The sequence below is a fragment of the Puma concolor genome, chromosome A1, assembly GCF_028749965.1.
Source record: "Puma concolor isolate L17-30 chromosome A1, mPumCon1.1.hap2, whole genome shotgun sequence".
Lineage (NCBI taxonomy): Eukaryota > Metazoa > Chordata > Mammalia > Carnivora > Felidae > Puma > Puma concolor.
In genome coordinates, this window is record NC_141667.1 from 21,547,261 (window position 1) to 21,567,949 (window position 20,689).

The 20,689-nt window shown below is 34.8% G+C and overlaps 1 long non-coding RNA gene and 1 pseudogene across 1 annotated transcript in view; both read left to right on the plus strand.

The window, feature by feature from the left end:
- Positions 1–19,964, plus strand: part of LOC147584046 (uncharacterized) — a 255,389-nt gene extending 235,425 nt beyond the window's left edge. Inside the window, exon 4 of the long non-coding RNA XR_015255122.1 lies at positions 19,818–19,964. This is a non-coding gene — a long non-coding RNA (uncharacterized LOC147584046). The remainder of the gene's footprint in view (positions 1–19,817) is intronic.
- On the plus strand, positions 9,306–9,969 carry LOC112860432 (transmembrane protein 179B pseudogene; annotated as a pseudogene).
- Positions 19,965–20,689: the final 725 nt, after the last annotated feature.

Here is a 20,689-nt window from a genome sequence, read left to right on the forward strand (position 1 = left end):
CTCTGGTCCATATAGCCTATTTTTTAACTTTTGAATCTTCATATGAAATACGTGTTGCCATATTGTTTGATTTTTATTTTTCCTAATTAGAGTTGGAGGTCTTGAAACATTCAAGGGTATATTTAAAATATTTCAGAATAAACTGCTTCAGGTTTTAAAGGGTTCAGTACTTGAGAAAAATGTGAATTTACTAGTTCAGTTGTCAGCACCTTTTTCCATTACATAATTTTTTAAAATATGATATATAATAGTAACTCTGTCCGAATTAGGGATTCTTTGTGCCATTTTAAAGTGGGTGGTTTCTTAAAAATGACAAAGCCTAGTGGGAAACATTTCAAACTATGGAAAGCAGCTTCTCTGGTATGTTTTGTTACAGGGCACTTCGGATCATTTGCCTGGCTCTATCTCTTTGGTCACTTCCTCTAAACAAATTGGATTTCCTCGAGGAGCTTGGCCTGTGTGCAGCTGATAAGTAGTGCGGCCGGCTGTACTCGTATTGGTATTCCTCCTAGAACTTTGACTTGTTTCTTTTCATCCAATTTTCTGGTTGTTATAGTTTGCACTGATGTTTTTCCTCTTCTGCCTCTCCTTTCCCTTTCACTCAAATGCAATTTCTTGTCCTTTTCTGTGCTTAAATAATAAGTCGCTTTGTCAAGCAGTACTAATATGCTGTCTCTAGTCACATTCCTTGGAGTGACTCATCCTGTACAAAGGCATTTTGTGTTGCTTGCCTCCAAAAATATAGGTAAATAACTATAAAATCTGCAGGAACATGGATTAGAGTTTAACATAAGATGCAAAAAAAAAAAAAAGCCACATTAACTCCATAAGATTTTTTTGCATTTCTGCATTCAGTAAGTTAAACTTGTATTTGAGGTTACAAAAATCATAAGAGATTAATGTTCCCCAGTTCTTGGATCTATAAATTAGGAGGAACCGTGTGTGATTGTAATAAACAACAACCGAAAAGCTCTCCAAAGAAAAGTGCATAAAAATGAGCATGCTGGCAAATCTTATCTATGGCTTGTCCTTTATATTAATGAAGTCCCTAGGATGAAGAAGGTAGAATGTTTGGAATTGGCAATTCTGGTTATTATTTGACATATTTATTTGAATTAATAAGCGTAGGAACAATTTCCATCAAAGGATTTAAAATAGTAATTATAAACATTGTGTTATACAGCATAATGCTGGGATTGATGAGGGTAAGTAAAGGTTACATGTAAACCTTTCATAATGTTTAAAATCAACTCCATAGGTCAAATAAATTTGCATTAAAATGTGTAATAAATAATTTAATACCAAAATACAGTCAAAACAGTAAAAAGGCCAAAGCTTATCCTTTGTATATGTGAATCAATCTACTGCAAGAGTGTGATAGTGACTGATTCAGTTCTATGCAAAGTACTTTCAATCCAGAATAGAATTAGCTTAAAAACCACAATATTGTGCATTTCAAGTAATGAAAATATACACAGCAATGAATCACAGGATAAAAATATATTTTGTTTGTTTTATGTGTTTATTTTAGATTATCTAAAGACAAGCCACATATACTAGCAGAGATTGTTTAAATAGTTTAATCAACCAGAACCAAAATATCTTACTTTTAAACTAGGCAATTTTCCAAAGACTATAATGCCAGTGAAATATTGGTGTGTCAACTCTACTTTTTCCTACAGGGTAACGTTTTCGTAAGCCTGATAAATTGTATCATTAAAGAAATTGACCTAGATAATTATTTTCTGGCTCTTTTTTATGCTACTTTCTCTGCTATGGTACATAGATGGCAAAATTTAAAATTTAGTTAACCTCATAATATTTAAAAAGCAAATACAGATTTAATTCAATTTGTTCCTTCTAAGCAATTTTCATTACATACTCACTGTAATTCTTTGCACTAATATTAGAAAGAGCAACCTAGAATAAAACATACTGATGCTTGTCCAAATGCTTTTCAGGCTTTGAGAATTGTAGTTTATCATTTTGAGTGTTAAAATGCTAAGAGATTATAAAAAGGAAAAATAAAAGCAAAAGACTAAACAAATAAGCAACAATAAAGGAAACCCTGATTTTTTAAAAAATGAGATATATTGGGGCACGTGGGTTGGTCAGTTAGTTAAGTGTCTGACATCGGCTCAGGTCCTCATCTCACAGTTCGTGGTTTTGAGCCCCATGTTGGACTCTGTGGTGACAGCTCATAGCCTGGCGCCTGCTTTGGATTCTGTCTCTCCTCTCTCTGCCCCTCCCACTCAGGCTCTGTCTCGATCAAAAATAAATCAACATTAAAAAATATTTAAAAATTGAGATATAATTGACACATACCATTATATAAATTTAAGGTATACGTCATGTTGATTTTTTTAAAAAGCTTTTTTGAGAGACAGAGCATGTGCACACATGTGCACAGGGGGTGGAGGAATGGGGCAGAGAGACAGCGTAAGAGAGAATTCCAAGCAGACTCTGTGTTGTCATCAGGGATCCCAGTGTGGGGCTCAATGCCAGGAATCCTGAGATCATGACCTGAGCCAAAATCAAGAGTCAGAGGCTTAACTGACTGAGCCACCCAGGTGCCCCCATGTTGATTTCTGTGGTGGGAACAATTAAGATCTAGTCTGTTAGCAACTTTGAAATTTATAATATAGTATTATTATCTATAATCACTATGCTTTGCATTAGATCCTCAGGACTTCATTATCTATTGTTTACAAGTTCGTAATCTTAAACGACAGCCTCCCAATTCCTCCACTCCCCAGCCCCTAATAACCACCATTCTACCCTGTTTCTATGAGTTCTGCTCTGCTTGAGTTAGATTCCACGTATCAGTGAGAACATACAGTAATTGTCTTTCTCTGTCTCACTTATCTCACTTAACATAATGCCCCCGGTCCATCCACATTGTCACAAATGGCAAGATTCTTTTTTTTTCCCTCATGGATGAATAATATTGCATTGTGTGTGTGTGTGTGTGTGTGTGTGTGTGTGTGTGTGTGTGTACAGCACATCTTTATCCACTAACCCACTGATGGATACTTGAAGTTGTTTCTATATCTTGGCAATTGTGAATAATACTACATTAAACACAGGAGTGCATGGGTCTTTCGATACCATGAGAGAACTCTGATTTTTAAACAAGTTCTTTTATTTTTTTAAAAAGTGTATTTATTTGGGGTGGGAGGGGGAGAGAGAGAAGAAGAGAAAATCCCGGGCAGGCTCTGCACTTTTAGCACAGAGCCCAACGTGGGGCTCAAACTCACACACAAACTGTGAGATCATGACCTGAGCCAAAATCCAGATTTGGAGCCTCAACTAACTGAGCCACCCAGGTGTCCCTAAACAAGTTCTTTCAAATGATTAGGTAGTTGGAAAATGCCGTATTCTTAAGGGAGCAAATAAACTAAATGTCTGCTTATACTACATCAAAGATTAAACTATTTGTGTACAATCTGCCTATATAAATGTTGTATTAGCTTTTACTTTTTGAGCCTACCAATTTAAATTTTTACCCCAAATCTATAACACAGCTATATATAACAGATCACTGAGACTACTTGAAATTTATTTTCAGTCACCAAAATGTATTAAGTACCTACTTTACGTCACACGATATGCCAGTCTTTAGTGATAAAGCAGTGTGTAAGATTTTTTTTTCCCTAACTCATTTAATTTTCTGTTCAGTGCTGGGGACACAATATTTCTGTTTTCCAAAAATGAAGTTAAAACTACAGTAAATAAAATGATAACCTATGGAAGCACCAAAAAAGTGGAACTAGGCTCATTTGAAATAACAAATGATACTAAATCTGAGGCTGTGAGGTGCAGGAAAAGGATTGAATGATCATTCACAATATAGAGAGAGGATGTGCAAAGTCCCTGCAGCAACAAAGACCATCAGAAAAAGGGATCAAAGAAAGCAGCTAGAGATTAATGAATGAGGCAGAGTTCCATGAAATTAAGTTGAGATGAAGCAAGAGACTTTCTGCTAGGCATGTTGAAATTCATTCTACATTTAATAGGAATAGAGTGGTATTAAGCGAGAGAGCAACAAGAATAAATTTGCTTTTTAAAAATATCACTCTTGGGGCGCCTGGGTGGCGCAGTCGGTTAAGCGTCCGACTTCGGCCAGGTCACGATCTCGCGGTCCGGGAGTTCGAGCCCCGCGTCAGGCTCTGGGCTGATGGCTCAGAGCCTGGAGCCTGTTTCCGATTCTGTGTCTCCCTCTCTCTCTGCCCCTCCCCCGTTCATGCTCTGTCTCTCTCTGTCCCAAAAATAAATAAATGTTGAAAAAAATATTTAAAAATATCACTCTTGCTGTCATTTGGAGAAGGGAGCAGAGGTGACAAGTTTAATGGCAATGAGGAGATCATTTAGGAATGTATTTAAAGGGTCCAGATGAGAGATGATGGTATTGTGTTAGAAAGCAGAAAATACCTGCCCAGATGGGCAGCTTAAATATTGTTGTATTGTAAAATTTATGCAATCCACATATTACACTTTAATCATGTCTTTTTAAAACAGTATATACTATTGTTTTCTATTAATCTAAAAATAAATATACTTTGCACAAATAGATTGTTATGGCAATCTTTAATGTAAACATATTTTGAAAATTGAATTATATTTTATGTAAGCCAGAAGATCTAGTTTATGAAGAATACATATTTAAGGCTATATGTGTGTGTGTGTGTATATATGCACATATATATACATATATACTAAAAATGTACATATTAGTCTTAGTCTATCAGTGTAAGTCTTACATATATATTCTCTTTTATATATATTTTACATAATTTATGTTACATGCATTTTAATAAGTTTTTAAATTTTTTAAAAAAAATTTTTTTTTTTTTTTGAGAGAGAGAGAGTGTGAGCAGGGGAGGGGCAGAGAGAGAGACACACACACAGCATTCGATGCAGGCTCCAGGCTTAAAAATATTATTATATTTATAAAGATGTAATGGAATTATATAAAGTTAAATTAATGATAGATATGATTCATACAGTAAATTCCAGATTTTAATTTCTTAATTTTACCTTTTCCATACAAGTATTATGTATAAGAACTTACAATATTAAAGTATTTGATTATTCATCTGTCAATGTTTAAAACAAATTTGGCCATTTATCTTTTTACCTGGTGTTAGAGTCTCCTTTTTCAATGATATAGTTCAATTTTTTAACTCCAGAAAATTTTGTTTTGAATCAAGTTTTGATTCTTTGTTTTCTCCAAATGTTTCTGTGTGGGCAGATGTTTTTGGGATAGGAAATATTAAATTCTCTTTCCTTTCACAGAAAGTTTGAATTCTTCATAGATGCTTAAGCCTAAAGTTTTATGGCAGGTGAAAATTTAAATATAGTTCAGGTTTAATAATGTCACATAACCTCCTTCCTCTTCTCTAATACTGAATCACTATGAAAGGGCTCTAATTTGACCAAGTCATCACGAAATCTCCAGGAAGGACAATAGTGTGGCATTTGGGGGTTTTGATTATACTTCATTAATTTTACCCAGTTATATTGTAGTAAGAGGATCTTTTCAGTGCAGTAATACAAAATGTGGTGCTAAGAGGTCTATAACACAAATAAAGAATATTCTATTTTCTAAGTAGTTCACTCTCAAAAATTTAAGAATTTACTGTGGAATTTCCATGATTGGATGCTGCTTTACTGCCATCTGGCTTCATATACAATTAGCAGTGGAAAATTTGAAGGAGCAACCATACCTTTTTGAGTATGCATTGGACCATTTTGAATAATGCAAGCCAAATTTCCTCTGTAAGACCCTCTAAATATTTGAAGAAGGGTATCGATGTTTTTAACTTTCATGTGCCTTCACTGAGTCATTGAATATGAATATTGTTAGTTTCTCTCTAAGAAATATTTTATATCCCTTTATATTTAGTATTAATTTGTAATTTAAGCTTATCCTTTTTAAAATATGATATATAAAATTGTCTACAACACTCCAGAATCAATCAGCATACGACACAATATAGCGTGTTCATTAATATTTATCTTCAGAACTCTACTGAGCAATCTAAAACTTGTTAATAATTGTATCACTTACATTTAAAAATTGGCTTATAATTAGTATGGAAAGATAAGTAAAATGATTCTTCTTTAAAATGTATTTAAATATTAATGTTTTTACATAATCAATATGTATAATCATTTTAAAAAATTTGTTTCTCAAAGCTCACTCTCTCTTCTGTTTCTCTCTCTTCCTGTGTGTGTCACTCTCCCTCTCTGTCCCTGTACACACACTCAAATACATGAATTTTTAATTACCAAAAGGATTGTCTTACAGTAGTATAACCAAATTATCAAGAACTGAGTCTTGACAACACATTATCAGTCAATAAACCTAACTTTTCTTGATAATGAATCGGAATTCTTTTATTTAAAAAAATGGTTTAAATTATATTTTTATTTGGCACTATTTAAATGATGCAAATATAAGCTTGTTCACAATTAAATTTCCCCTTGGTAAATATAAACATGGGGATTTAAGTGAGTAGAACTGTAAGGAATATGAAAATTAATTAATCCTGGAAAAAGGAACAAAACTTTGCTATTCTGTATGTTCATGAGCAGAATAGGTGTAATTCTTACTTTATATTATCAACTAAATTTTTACCTTAAAAATAAGTTGAAGTACCACAACCTTATATAAAGTGCATTTTTCCCCCAGGACAATATGATTAATATGACAAATATTGTATATGACTTGTCTTATTTTTCATTCTTCTTTCTTTGGTTAGCTCTACTATAGCTGTCTTTCTCAACATGCCAGTGAAAGAGTTCTTACTAAGGGCACCAGCACTGAAATCTTCTACAATATTAATCCCATGTTTTCATCCTAATTTGCCGCTTAGCAGGATTTGACTGCATTCCATCCTCAATTCCTTGAAAAACTTCCAATCCCAGGCATCAATGACAATAGAATATCTTGATTATTGGCTTTATTCCCCAACTACAGCTGAGGCTTTCCTTCTAGGCCTCAAAATACTAGACTGCTTTAGGGCGTCAGCTGGGCTTTTTTTTTTTTTTTTTTTTTTTCTATAATGCCATCCATCCTTAAGGCTTTGAAATATCCTATATTCTGGTGATTTGCAGATTGAGAGCAACAATCTTGATATCTCCTAGGAGTTACATACTTATATGTCCATATTTCCAGGTTACTTAGAATCTTCTTTTGGAAATGTAATTGTTACCTGTATTTTACATGCATGAAGTAGGATACTTGAACTTCTCTCTTCCGCTTCCTTTCTGATGAAATGGATCTGTTGATCCATTTTCGTATTACAGAATCAGCATTCTGTTACAGCATAAAAATTACCCTGGATGTATCTGTTCATGTACTGCCTTCAGAAAATTCATTTTCTTGGTTCTATCTCCAAAATATTTCCCAAATGAGCTTAGTCCCCTCTGTCTCCACTAATCCTATTTATTATACATCCATTTTCTCCTACTTAGATTAATACAAGAGCCTAACAATTAGTTGGATTTGGATTGCTGTTTTAAATAGATTCAATCATGTCAACCACCTGATTAAAATTACCCAAAGGCTTTCTACTGGAATTTGAACAAATCCAACCTTCCTGTCATGGTTTAAAAATCTGATACCTGCCTCCTCCTGCAGTAACATCTCTGTAACCTTCCTTACCGTGTTGTAGCTACATTAGCATTCTTCTTCCTTCTGGTTATGTCTGCTTTCTTCCCATCTCTCGGTCTTTGTTTCTGCTGTTTCCTCTGAATGGGAATGTATTTCCCTAGGATGTGTATGTGACTGGTTCTTGCTCATCATTAAGCCCTAAGTTCAGATGTTACCTCATTACCCTGATCATTCTATTTAAGGTAACTTCCCAGTCACCAGTTTTCTCATGCTAATTTATCACCATATTGATCACTCTCTGAAGTATCACATTTATTTTGTGTGTAATTCATTTTCTGTATCCCTGACTTTCAGACTCATACTGGGGAAAGAAGCTCCATTGTAGGCAAAGCCTTCTTTGTCTTGCTCAGTTATATATCTCCAGTGCTTACTACGTTGATTGACACAATCGAAAATTATGGGTAAATATTTTCCCCAGTATATATTGGTGAAATGTCAGCCAGTTAGGCTGAATAACAGATGAACAACTTAATTTCTCAGAAATAAGAATAAATTGTAACTTTATAAAATGGTATTATATTACTTAAACTTTTTAAAAATTATGTACTTATTGGGGCACCTGGGTGGCTCAGTTGGTTAGGCATCCAGCTTCGGCTCAGGTCACGATCTCAGGGCTTGTGAGTTCAAGCCTGGTGATGGGCTCTGTGCTGACAGCTCAGAGCCTGGAGCCTGCTACAGATTCTGTGTCTCCCTCTCTCTCTGCCCCTTCCTTACTCATGCTCTGTCTCTCTGTCTCTCTCTCTCAAAAATAAACATTATTTTTTTTTTAATGTGCTTATTAGCTTAATGACTTTCTTGTGCCAGACATTAGTGATACGGTTTACCTCAGTTGACCCCATGACATTGACTTTGTGAGGAAGATGATACTGTCTTTATTTAATGTCTCAGGGAGTAGTTACAGAGAATTTAACTCATTTGTGGATATACTCCTATTAAGTTATGCATCAGTTATGGACTGAACTTTGTCCTTTGATATAGAATGTTCACTAATAGAAAAACTCACAAGGCTTTCAAAATGCTATTTTGTGTCAATGTCATCATTAACTATAGTCACTGTTTAATTTTTGGGGAAGTCTTATGTGGTGGCAGGCTTATGGCTTTTCCACATTGCAAAAATATGACACATTATAAGGAAAACAAAATACATTTTTAAAATAATGAAATGTGAAATAGCCTTCGTCTGTGTCTTTATTTTTATAACAGTCACTATTCAAGAAGCTATTATAGATGCTATCAAGCTCATACTTCATTTTGACATGTTAACATTATAAGTATTGATATAGAAATAAATATGTCATGAAAACAATAAGCCACATTCTAAAGAACTATACATTGAACCTATTTTCCTAAAAACAGAAGAAACTTATCATAAAATAGCCAGTTACTATTCAGGTTGAGAAGGGATCATATCCCTTACAAAATCGTTACCATTAAAACTTAAAAAAATACATTTTGAGCATTGATATTAACATTATTAACAGCAAAAATATCTAATTCTGTTAATTATTCAATTTTAAGTTAATTACTTAACAAATCTAAGTTAAACAATTTAAGAATTTTAAAATATAAATATAACTTTGTTTTGAGTCTAAAATTTTTATGATATCCATCATATTCTAGAAAAAATACTCTGCTCACCATTACGCTTTGCATTATGCAGCATTTCAAGTTCTTACTCTTCAAAGCCTCCTTCCTGCGTGGGGCCATGGCAGCTGCGATGCTGACCTGGACCCAAGGTTCCTTCAGTGGCTGCTGTCCCCTGTGTGGCACGGTCACCCTGAATGGCTCCTCCCTGGCCTTATCGTAATCCTCGGCCCCATCCCTCTGCTACTTTGCGGCTGGGGTCTCTGGCCTCCTGGCCCCCCTACTGTCTCCTGCTTCTGATCTTCTTGGTCTACAGCAACTGCATCGAAGACTTCCTCAGAGGCCCCTTAGGACTCCGCATTGCACTGGCCATCCTAGCTATAGCCATCTTCCTGGCCTTAGTGCCTGTATCCTTCCATTTGGCACTCATTCTCTGCAAATCTGTCATGTCCCTGAACATTACGATTAGCTACTCTGAAGCCCAGAAATCCACGGACGTCCCCTGAAACTGCTCTGCAGTTTTGCTCCAATCCACACAATGTTGATACCTCTTCTTAGGTGAATCTTGTATTGTGGTGCATGGTTTTGGTGCTGCAGGTGGTGCACTGGAAGTCTGAAGCCACCCCTTACCAGCCTGTAGAGTGGGGGACCCTGAATGGAGCTCTGAGGCAGATGCTTCCCTTGGGCTACTTCTTTCCCGTTCTTGAGAGTAACCAAAGAATGCTTCCTGCAGCCAAAGACTCTGCCCAAGTGCCTGCAATCCTCTTGCCCCCTCATGGCCCTGTTTATTCTAGGCACCGTTTTCCCCTCCATGAGGGAAACATGATGGTAGGCCCCTTCCACCTCTTCCTGTAGCTGTTTTTGTAAAAAATACTACATTACTTTCTTCAACAAACAAACATCCCCCAAAACATATTTGAGATTAAAATTACAAATAAATAATTATAAGAGAAATAAATGCAAAACATAAGCAGGCATGATGTTCTAAGGAAATAAATTTGCATGCAAGCTTGTGCCTGTGAACATGATGATAGAAATGTACATTTAAAATATTTATTTAAGGAATTTAAATATTGTTATAACACTGTGGTTCCCAAATGCATTAAAGTTACTTTTTACCAGCCCCCCCCCCCAAGCCTCAGTGAACTTAAAAGGTGCCCAGGGTATTCTAAATTTTCAAAGGAAATAGAGACATATGTCAAACATCTAAGCTAATATATTAAGTCATTCAGGTTTAACTGCTTATTAAATTAAATAAACCACGTCCTTATTACAAAACAGAGCATGTTAAGTTTTGTATTTCTTTTAATACTAAAGATAGTCTGAAAATCTTACCCACTAAAAGGCATGAACTTAAAATATTTAAGAAACTCTAACTTGCTTGTCATTAGAGAATAGTTTTCAAAATCTGTTAATATAGCATAAAATTATATAAGTAATAATATAGTCTCATTTTCAGGAATTCAAATAATATCGAAACATAAAAGAAGTAAAGCATGCCACCATGCTTTCCTTCACATTTCCCAACACATTCCTTTACAGAAAGTTAAGTACTGTGTATATATTAGCCCATGACTCATTAACCAGCAACAAGTATTTATCTAAGGCTTAACAAGGCACTGTTGCTAGAAAAGAAAGCATATAAAATAGATACAGCAGCAGCTATTATGAAGCCTGTATTTTGGTTCATCAGCTGGAATTTTGATGTTTATCTTACCATTCTTTTTCTTTAAATTTTTTAAAAATTTTTATTTATCTTTGAGAGAGAGAGAGCGAGCGAGCGAGAGAGAGTAGGGAAGGAGCAGAGAGAGAGGGAGACACAGAATCTGAAACAGGCTCCAGGCTCCGAGCTGTCAGGACAGAGTCTGATGTGAGTCACGAACTCACAAACTGTGAGATCATGACCTGGGCCAAAGTTGGACGGCCAACCAACTGAGCCACCCAGGCACCCCTTTTTTCTTTTTAAAACATTTGTGTAAGTGTATAGCTACAGGCATTTTTTTCCCATATAAATAGGATTTTTTTTCTCTTTAAGTGTCTCCTCTTTTCTTTCTTTCTTTCTTTCTTTCTTTCTTTCTTTCTTTCTTTCTTTCTTTCTTTCTTTCTTTTCTTTTCTTTTCTTTTCTTTTCTTCTCTTTCTTCTCCCCCCCCCCCCCCCCCCCCCCCCGCCCCAGAGATAATCTCTTAATGTGAATAACACAGGCTGGGAGCGGGCTGCCTTGATTGGTTTTCAGGTTAACCGTTCTCTAGTTCTGCAACCTTAAGCAAGACCTGGAAAGATGTCTCAGTGACTTAGTTTTCTCATCTGTAAAAGAAGGGTTACAATTTTATCTACACTGCATAGTCATTGTGATGATGTAAGTGTAATACACTTGGGGTGGATATAATAATACTCCATATGGAGAAAGAACCCAATAAAATTAGCTGTGATAGTATTGTTACCAAGTACTTAGCCCTATGCCTTTGTGAGTCTTCCTTGCCAGGGATATTTCCACATAAAGTTACTTTATATGCAACTTTCTTTAACAACTTGGTAGTATTTCATAAAATAATGACTCATTATTTTATTCTTTTTTAAAGTTGTTTGTGACTGCTGGGGTGGAATAATCTTATCCCCTCAAAGGTCCTTCTAGCTGGACTAAGAATCAAATTGACATGAGGCAGTTGAACAGCAGAGAATCACATCCCATAGCATATTCACTGGGGAATCCACACAGACTTAGAAATTCCAAAGACAGGCAAAATGAGATATATATGTCTTCCTCAACTAAGGAGAAGGGGACAGGAGTCTGGGACTGCAGGGAAAGGAATGCAACTTCACAGGGAGATGAGAAGAGCAGGTGTTTGGCAGTTAGATGTTTGTCCTGGCATTACAGATGGGTCATTCAGATAATATCTATCTCTGTTAATAACTCTTATTCTGGGATGCCCCCCCCTTCCCAAATTCTGTACTTCTGTGTGGTTATGGGAGGGACAAAAATTTGTCTTGAGCACCCAGAATCCTTAAGCATCTTCAGATCAAAATAACTCACATGTCACAGTGGCATATTCTGGGGAGAGGGAGTGCTGTCCTGAACCCCTTCATGACATTTTTTTTTTTTTTTAATTTTTTTTTTTTTTTCAACGTTTATTTATTTTTGGGACAGAGAGAGACAGAGCATGAACGGGGGAGGGGCAGAGAGAGAGAGGGAGACACAGAATCGGAAACAGGCTCCAGGCTCTGAGCCATCAGCCCAGAGCCCGATGCGGGGCTCGAACTCACGGACCGTGAGATCGTGACCTGGCTGAAGTCGGACGCTTAACCGACTGCGCCACCCAGGCGCCCCAAACCCCTTCATGACATTTGATAGAAAATCAATGATGGGGCGCCTGGGTGGCTCACTTGGTTAAGCATCCGACTTCACTCAGGTCATGATCTCACAGTCCATGAGTTCAAGCCCCGCATCGGGCTCTGTGCAACAGCTCAGAGTCTGGAGCCTGCTTCAGATTCTGTGTCTCCCTCTCTCTCTGCCCCTCCCCTGCTCATGCTCTGTCTCTCTCTGTCTCAAAAATAAATAAAAACATTAAAAAAATCAATGCAATGTTGAACATCTTCACAAATTTTTCTACAAATGTGCATGAGTTATCAGGACTAGTGCAATATGCCGTGTAGGAATTTTGATAACCATGATGTAATTACTTCCAAATGAACATTTTAACAATTTCTATTCCTAGTGGCAAAATGTGAATGTTTGCTTGCTTTTCCTGCATCATTTTAGTATTAAAGTTCCAGAGGTGTAGTATTTTTGTAGCCTTGTAGTTTTTTTTTTTTTTTCCTTAAGGAATGGTTACAAATTTTTAATTTGTAAAGGCTGTTTTAGAGACTTTCTATATCAATGTATTCTTCCACCCTTTTTCATCTCCATTTCTGCTGCTTATCTGGCCTACTGCCCATCCATAAGGGTTTAGCTGATTTATTTAACACAAACATGTATTTCACAATGTCAAGAGCTCATATTGGCTTCAATTCTTATCTTTACTGGAGGCAGTTGTAATTTATTATTGGATAAAATTTGTACATTTATTTGTAAATTTGTAAAATTTCAATTTTATTCATGGTAAATTGAGTGGAAAATGATTTATAATCCTATTTTTCATTACAGGAAGTTGAGTGTTGTGGGGGTTAAGGAGAATTTTTGGGAAAATTGCTTTTAGTTCTCTTTCAGGAGAACCTCCTCAATCACAGAACAGATAATTTCTTAAATTTCTGCCACAGGGATCTTGAGAAAATCATCTGGAATATTATGTGAAAGGGTTAATATCTATTATGAAATCAGCTTAGTTAAGCACTTACTATTAGCCAAATCAGGATACAGACATGTAAATACAAAGTATAATTATGCATATTTGAAGCACTTTATATTTCAAATCATTTTACCTTTTAGCGTAGGAACATCTATATTATAAATTGTGACTTCTTTTTTATTTCCCCCTTTTCTTTTTGGGCTGTACAAATTATTGCAGTGAGAGTACTCACCAAATATTCTTTTTTTTTCACCACATTTTTTTGTCTTCCTTGTACTTTGGCAAAGTCATATTTCTTATATTGGCCAGTGAGCTCTGAATGATACTGATGTAGGTCACTTGAAGAGGACATAGGGAAAAGGAAACATTTGGTTCTCCCTTTGTCTTTCCCTGTTGCAGCAAGTGAGGCATCCCACGTGGTCCAAATGTTGTTATGACAAGGTGGTAGAATCCTTGTCAGCCTGGATCCCAGGGTGCTTTGAGAACAGAGCCCCTGCTATAGACATCTTTACATTGCCTGTCACTATAGCATATCCTTTTCTACCCTAATACATAGTCCACACTTTTAAAACATGAAACCTTAACTTTTTAGAGACAGGTTAAATTGTAAGGGTGGTTCTTCCTCGGAAAAGGTCAATTCCATTGTTAAATTATTCAGCATCCACATAGAATATTGGCTGTAGTGAGTACTACCCGAGGAATTATGAATAACTTAATACAATACACATGTTTTGTTGTAAGATAATAACACATTGTATTTATGTAATTATATGATGAAACTCAAAAGTACCAAGTTTGGTTATCATCAAAAAATTTGTGGCTTTAAATTTAAGTACTAATGTCTGCTGATTAGTGCATGCAGAATTTTATACTTGCCAAATCTGTAAATTGTAGCTTTATGTAAATAAGGGCTTGGACAATCTGCAGAATAAAAGAAATTCCCTTAAAAGCTGACTCTCGTCATTTTAAAGTGTAATAAAATCTTAATCAGAATCTCTGGATATAGTGTTCTAGTTGAATTAAATGCTTTCTTTCCTCAGAAAGCATAGTATATACAATGACATTTGATGTCTCTTTGTGGTTTTTTAACCATGGGAAAAGGAAGATTAGTTTAAGTCTATTTTGTTTATTCAGATCAACCACAATTATTCAGTTATAGGTGCAAGGATAGGGTCAAGGAAAGGATTGGTAAAACAATCACAATAAAATTGAGGTTGCGATCTTTGTGACCCTAGGTTGATGGAATTTAGCTGCATAGTATCCATGTTTAAGCACAATTATAATCTATGCTACTATAAGAAATTAAGGAATACTAAAGTTGTATGTTAGGCCTCTACAGAGAGACGATTCTATGAAATATCATAGTGTCAAAGGTAAGTTGTGAGCCTAAAAGACAGAATTTGTAGGAATATATTGAAAACTTGTCATAGAATGTAAGTTTATTATGAAATGATTTTAATTTTTTTTTTTTGTTTTTACTATTTTGTTTTTTAATAAAGCCCTAAGGACAGGCCTTGTGGTAATGCTCCTTTGCACTACTGGTCTTAGAATATGCATAGGAAATGCTCCTGGAATGGCAATTATGTATTTTTATGTATGTATTTTATTATTTATTTATCAGGTATTTATCATGTATTTTAATTATAGTATTATATAAACTCATATCCAAAGACATACCGTCTATCAGAACAACTGCATACCTGTTATATTTGCTTACATTATTTTATTGGCAACGTAGGTGATTTATACTTTCATATAAATGTTATTATTGATAATAGATTATTAATCTAGTTCATTGAAAAGTTTGAACTGAGTAAATGTTTACAAGGTTTATAAAATAAAAATAAATAAATAGCCTGTTAAGTTGACTCTTGTTGTTACAATGCCAGAATTAGATTCAATTATTGTAACCCTGTACAAGAGCACATAATCAAGCTGAGGAAAAGACACATTTTCTTTTTTTGTATTTATAAAGCTAGAAAACCTTAGGGATTTTTGGTTAACTTTTAATTTTTTTAAATTTGCATGCAAATTAGTTAGCATGTAGTGCAACAATGATTTTGGGAGTAGATTCCTTAATGCCCCTTATCCATTTAGCCCATCCCCCCTCCCACAACCCCTCCAGTAACCCGGTTTGTTCTCCATATTTATGAGTTTCTTATGTTTTGTCCCCCTCCCTGTTTTTATATTATTTTTGTTTCCCTTCCCTTATGTTCATCTGTTTTGTCTCTGGAAGTCCTCATATGAGTGAAGTCATATGATTTTTGTCTTTCTCTGACTAATTTCACTTAGCATAATACCCTCTAGTTCCATTCACGTGGTTGCAAATGGCAAGATTTCATTCTTTTTGATTGCTGAGTAATCCTCCATTGTGTGTGCCGAGAAATCCTCCATTGTGTGTGTATAAATATATATACACACACACACACACACACACACACACACACACACACACATACACACACCACATCTTCTTTATCCATTCATCCATCGATGGACATTTGGGCTCTTTCCATACTTTGGCTATTGTTGATAGTGCTGCTATAAACATGGGAGTGCATGTGTCCCTTCAAAACAGCCTACCTGTATCCCTTGGATAAATACCTAGTAGTGCGATTGCTGAGTTGTAGGGTACTTCTATTTTTAGTTTTTTGAGGAAACTCCATTCTGGAAAACTTTAGGTTTTTTAGTATATCATTTGGGATTTCTAGATATTTAAAAATACCTATACATTGCATTTTATTGATAGAAAAAACAAACTCTTTTATTAGTTGTTTGGAACACTGAATTTTCCTTTTCTTATATACTAATTTATTCATCAATTTATATATATATTTGAGGAATATTTATTGGTCCTTTGGCAAAATATAGAACAGAAGTAACAGAAAATAATCTGTGTTTTTCTTTTATTTCTTTTCTATGGAGAATATTTTAAGAATACTATGGTTGATAAACTTTATATGGATTATGTTAATCATAATTCCAGATCATAAAATATACATCAAAGTCACCTTCAAGGTGGGTCTGTTATAGTATTGATGGAAAAATGGCATCCGATATAATTAAAATATAAGTAGGCATCCATTATGAAAGAGGATATGGAAGCATATTTGTATGTATTGAGCTACATGTAGCAGAAGATAGAATAAAATGCTCCCAGATGGAGATAGAACTTTCTTAGTCCCCCACATTCCCCATGAATGACAATCACCATCAATACCATAGGTGTGCAGTGGGGAAAATTTTATATCTTCCCTTTATCAGGTATCTCTGTAGCCTCCTGGCTGTCGGGGATATTCTGGCTTTGGGTCCACCTGTTCTCCAGGTAAAAGTAACTTGAACAAGACAATCCAGCACTCTTTTCATAAGATTGAGTGACTCACAGGTCAATTTCCTTTTGTTTAATTCTCTCAGAGCTGAAACTTTAGTCCTATTCTAAACAACTTACTAGTGTAAAATAAAATAAAATACCAAATATATAATTTATATCAGTAATATGGTTATAATGTAATTTTATTTTTATTTTTTTCAACGTTTATTTATTTTTGGGACAGAGCATGAACGGGGGAGGGGCAGAGAGAGAGGGAGACACAGAAACGGAAACAGGCTCCAGGCTCTGAGCCATCAGCCCAGAGCCTGATGCGGGGCTCGAACTCACGGACCGCGAGATCGTGACCTGGCTGAAGTCGGACGCTTAACCGACTGCGCCACCAGGCGCCCCTATAATGTAATTTTATTAGAAGGCATTATTTGTGAGATTTGGCATATTGCTACCTTTCTTATCTGTGTGTGTGTTTGTACACACACAAGCATGAATTCTGTCAGAGGTTTCTGAACATCCATGCATGTTAATTGCACATATATACTTGTGTTTCATTTAAATAGGATACTGTCCATATATAGAATAATTCACTTTTTCACTACTATCAAAACATGAAATCACTTTCACAAATTTCAGAGTACTAAATTTTGATTTAAAATAATTGTAGAATATCATATGCATAGTTTAAATACTATACATAATATAATATTTTACAGTTATAATGTTGAGAAATGAAAACAATTGTGTCCTATTTGAAATTGAAGAAAAATCATCATTCACCCTCTTTTTATAGTTACTTTAACAGTACCAAATCCAAAATGATATCTTGCAAATCAATCAGAAAATGACATAGAATTTGACCTTATAGAAAATGATGTAGAATTCAAAAGGAGTAAGAACATGAAAATCTAGAATATTTTTCCTATTATTGTTATAGAAATTGCCCATTTTCTTCCATCACATCATATATTTTGACTGGATTTGTATTGGAAAACCCTTATATTTTGACATTAAAAATTTAACCACAAGTATAATTTTTGTTAGATATTAAAATAACATAGAGCACCTGTCCAGTTATTTTTTTCATACGGTTGTGTAATATACTTACCAGTAGATAGCATAAAGAAAATTATTCTGTAGAAACTAAACCAAAATTAGGTTATTAAAGTTTTGTTTTCTGAAGAACAACTCCACCAGATAAACATTATAGAGAATACAAAGGCTTTATTTTCTTTCCTTATTTTAAGGTAGGTGTTACTTTATAGTTTTTCACTGATAATAGAATATGATAGGTTTTGGATATAGTGCTTGAAATACCAATACATGTCTAAAGAAATAAGGATAAAAGCATTATTATCATAGTCTTTCAAAAATAACAAAATTCACTGAACATTTTAAAGCTTCCTTAAACAAACATATGACATAACTGTACCTACCTGTCCATCAGTAGGGACCATGACCTGCTGCAATTTATCCAATTAGATACATTCCAGAGGTAATGGTATTCTTGAATCATTTCATTAGCTTTCAAGCAGTACTCATGAGAAGAATAATATGGAATCAAGAAGAGCTGAAAAATATCTCTTTTCTTCTTTCACCATTCATCTCTGTGGGCAGGCATCAATATCTATTACATTATCAGTGTGAATGCTTGCTACAGATACAGTAGGATGCCTGATTTCCATTTTTCCTCAACTTACCTCAGTTCCAAAGTTCCTCATCTCCAGGGAAGTACGGTTACTTCCCACTGAGTACTCTTTCAGGCCCTCATCTGACTTGAATTTCTGCCATAAAAGCGTAGTCATTATTCAGTGAATTAAGGCATGCCTGTGAGCAACCCATTCTCATTCTGGCCAGTAGATTTTCGTCTTAAGGGGAAGACAAGCAATGCCTTTTGATTCTCCATGAAATTTCTTCTCACCATGGGTGACTATGATTGAGTGGCCATTATACATCTCTGATCACATTTGTATTCATCTTAGGTTATTTTGTCTTCTATAAAAAATAATCCAAATATAAGAGTATATTTGAAATTCATACTTAAAATCAATTCAAATTATGTTCATTAAAGAGCCGTAACATCATTGAAACAAACCATATATTGTGGATATAGTAGTTGGCTATACTTCCTTCAATATGGTGAAAACCTCTGAGCAAAATAATTGTGGAGGTAAAAGTTACTTTCCTCGATATTGAATTGTCAGAATAGTATATCACAGGTTTTAACGAAAATAGCAACAATTGCACAATTTTCTCATATTTGGTAATTTGCTTTCTAAATTATTTGTGATAATAAAATATTGTCAAATAATACAGTCATAATTGGCTCTTGCCAAATTACAAAAATTAAGGATAAGACTAATGACCTGGATTATTTTATTTTCTCTTTTTCTTGCACTGGTTACAATAAAACGAGATTGTTTTCAAAGAATTCTAATCCATCTTCTATTGTTCAACTGAAAATTTAAGATCACTCTAAAACTACTAGAAAATATCTGTTTCATGACTCTCCAAGTATTTAAAAAGGAACATATGTTGGATTCATTATTTTTTTAAATTTATAGTCATTCTATAAATGTTTTACTTATCTTTTAGGTAAACAAAAGAACAAGCTAAATATGTATAAGCATACTAATTAGGTCAAATAACCGACACCTGATAAGTGAAGTTCTGCCTATATTGAAAGCAAGTAAGTGGTCCAGGCACATGATAGGTGATTACTACATAATTAGTACGTTTGAATTATTCGTATTGTACTTATTTCACACAAAGGACAACCATTAGATATATAACAATACTGTAAAGCCATGGCTGATTTTTTTATGCACGAACAGACTTTTGCATCCATATTTCTACTGGGAATTTATAAATTCCCAACTTGAATCCTTTTTTTTTTTTTTTTTTAGTATCCCTAATGAAAGGCTAATTATTTTTTATCTTTCTCTAAAGCAGCATTGGCATTCTATCAGAGAATAAGATCAGAGAACTTGTTGAAGAGTGAATACTGGGTTCAGTGATAAAGGTAAGAGACCCCCCCCCCCCCAGTCTTGCTATTTATAAGCATGGACAAGCGCATACTGCCATCTCTTAGAAACTACAGACAACACTACAAACGTAACACATTTTGGAGGTATGCAAACATATGTGAAGATATTGCAGAGTTTGAGTGATTGTATTTCATGCCCTATACATTGGAGGGCCCTTCTTCTAGGTCTTTTCTCCCAGTGGTTTAGACTCTTACTGGCTCTATTCAATTCTGTTTTTCATTTTCCAGTCATAGCTTATTTGAATCTTCTCTGTCCAGATAAATCTTGATTGGATTCTAACTCTATCATGGGACTTAATCCACAGACCATTCAGTGCCCTTTACCATTCTACCTCTGAAGTCTGACTATGTATACTATTTGTAGATCTGGGAGTGTTGCCTGGAAGACTCAAGTTGAGTTTCACCAGGAAGCTGAAGTAACATCTATATTCTGAATCTAGAATACTTTCGAGAGTGTAATCTCTAATGACTGAACATGTATTTCTTTATACTCTCAGTAAACCTTCCAGTTCTTTTAGCTTTCTTATGCCTTTCATTCATTTAACTTTTATTTATTCATTAAAAAAAATAGTTGCTAAACCCTCCATTGTGTCATGGAAATGTCTATAACACTATGCGTACATTAATACAGTTCGGTGTCAATCTCCATGTTTTTTATAATTTGGAGTGGCACACAGATAACAGACACTAAGCATGAGTATCATGGCTTTTAGAAAATACATGCTCTCAGGGTGCGTTGGTTGCTCAGTCAGTTAAGCATCTGATTCTTTTTTTT